Genomic DNA, 2,500 nt, shown 5'->3' with positions numbered 1-2,500 from the left:
TTATGTTTAAGTGGATATTGTGACTGAAATTAAAACAGTCTTGTGCAATTTAGCATTATATGTGGTGATTGTCAATTAATTTGAACACTAAAGGAACTTTGCAAAAAATAATTTCTGTATTCTCTTTCTTTTAGTCTCTGATTTTTGTGATTTCCAGTTTATTTGGTTAGTCTTCAATTTGTTCTTTTTTTTTTTTCTTTTACTGCAAGGGTAGGAATGCACAAAAATAGTAACATGATGGATATGAGGATCTGGGAAAGATGTTAATGGAAATGAAAGATGGGGAGGTATAACACCACTTTACTCTAAACCTCAATCGAACCTCAACAGATTCCTACCTGTCTTAATTGTGTATGTATATATACATATACACACACACACACACACACACACACACACACACACACACACACACATTCAAGAAACAACATATACTTGCCATAATTCCCATAGAAATAGCATAATAGTTCTGAGCAGAATTTGTTAAAACATACAGCATTTATATGAGACATAGAAAGAACTGAGGCATTTAAACATAATAGTTTCACTGTTTTAATAGTCATACTTAAAACTGAATTAGCTTTGCGTAAATGTCGTTACTGCTTTAAAACAACGTGATGCAGTTTTTTTGGTGCTGCTGCTTTGAATATTATTATTTCTGTTACTTTCATTAGACTTGATAAACAGATGTGATGCTGCTAATGCAGAATCTGAAATATGTGAGGACTGCACTGCAGAGTATGAATGACCCTTCACCCTTTCATATCAGTGCCATTATCACTGACTCTGCCTTTATATGATGCAGAATTCAGAATATACCAACCTGGATCATGCAACAAGGACAGAGGCATGAATAAACACAGATAGATCTATGCATTCATTTTTTAATGGATTTATTTAGGGAAATGCCCAAAATATGAGATAAGGAAGAAGTCTATTTTTGGAAATGTTAAATAATGTGCAATGTTTTCCAATAAGGGCACTCTTCATTCTGTGTGGATTATGACCTAAGCTGTCATTTGAATATTGCAAAATTATCCTCTTCTCTGTCTTTTAATGCGTTCTTTTTTTTTTCTTTTGTTTTACCAATTCTTCATTATTAGTTTTTTGGATGAATATAGTCACTGGTATTGCATCTTATGCTGTGTTACTGTTAGTAGCTGAATGATCTCCTGTACGATAGTAGGATATACAGATTGAAAAAATTGCTTTAATATCCTAATCTGTGAAATTTATAAATGTGAGTCAGTGTACTAGAATACTATATTTAGAAAACCATGGTCTCAGGTCTTCTTTTAAGCTAGAGTTTGCATTTTTTTATCTAGTAAAATTTGTAGACTTTGTTTAAATCATGCCTGTGGTATATAGAACCTGCATGCACTCCCTGCTAACGTCTTCCTCCCTGCATTCGCTTGGCTCATTCCTATCAGTATTGTTTTAGATTACGCAAATGCAGCTGATTACCTTCCCTGTCTCCTTAGCATAACATCCCCTGAATATGTGATTTCCTCTTATTTTTAAACCAGCCCAAGTACACACTGCGAGTGTGTGTGTGTGTGTGTGTGTGTGTGTGTGTGTGTGTGTGTGTGTGTGTGTGTGTGTGTGTGTGTGTGTGTGTGTGTGTGTGTGTGTGTGTGTGTGTGTGTGTGTGTGTGTGTGTGTGTGTGTGTGTGTGTGTGTGTGTGTGTTTGTGTGTGTGTGTGTGTGTGTGTGTGTATATATGTGTGTGTGTGTGTGTGTGTTTGTGTGTGTGTGTTTGTGTGTGTGTGTGTGTGTATGTGTGTGTATGTGTGTCTGTGTGTTTGTGTGTGTATATTTGTCTGTGTGTGTGTGTGTGTGTGTGTGTGTGTGTGTGTGTGTGTGTGTGTGTGTGTATGTGTGACTAATATAGTGAGAAAGAGAAAAAAGGAGAAAGTGATGTAGAGAGAGAGAGAGACAGAGAGAGAGAGCAGATGTAACACTTGTTTCATATGCTCTGATGTGTCAGTTCACTGTTTTGTACCAGATGTGTTTATCTCTATGTCTCAGTCACAATAATAACATTAACACAGCAATGCACAGCTTTTGTCTTAGCAGCCTGATTTTAGTTTAGTAATAAAACATGTACTTAGTATTTATAATTACTGACATTTGTTTACTGGGAAATAAATACCCATTTTCAGAAGAGGACCGGAGAGAAAAACATCATATAAATACTAGTACAAATGTAATTCAAAAACATATATACATACAGTTTGATAGTGGAATACATAGGATACAATAAAGCATGAGGAGACACCAGTGATGTAAAAATAAATAAAAAAAAAGACTTAAATATGACAATCAGTATATACAAAAGTAGTAGAAGTATAGTCTACTATGCTAGGAAATAATAAAACATACATGTCTTATATATTGCATGCCTTATTGTTCACATAACCATACAAGGAATAAAAACATCCATTATTTTCTTAATAGAACTGGATATGAAGCCTCACATACCTCATTCTTTGCTCTCTCT

The 2,500-nt window shown here is 34.7% G+C and overlaps 1 long non-coding RNA gene across 6 annotated transcripts in view; it reads left to right on the top strand.

Annotated features, from left to right (window-relative positions):
* The window catches only part of LOC122808762, a 183,852-nt gene that overhangs the window by 122,307 nt on the left and 59,045 nt on the right, over positions 1 to 2,500 (top strand). The window lies entirely within an intron of this gene.

The sequence above is a fragment of the Protopterus annectens genome, chromosome 8.part0 (genome assembly GCF_019279795.1).
Source record: "Protopterus annectens isolate FY-2018-M chromosome 8.part0, PAN1.0, whole genome shotgun sequence".
In the NCBI taxonomy this organism is placed as follows: domain Eukaryota; kingdom Metazoa; phylum Chordata; order Ceratodontiformes; family Protopteridae; genus Protopterus; species Protopterus annectens.
The sequence above is the reverse complement of the archived record's forward strand: the minus strand, read 5'-3'. Positions and strand labels throughout refer to the sequence as shown.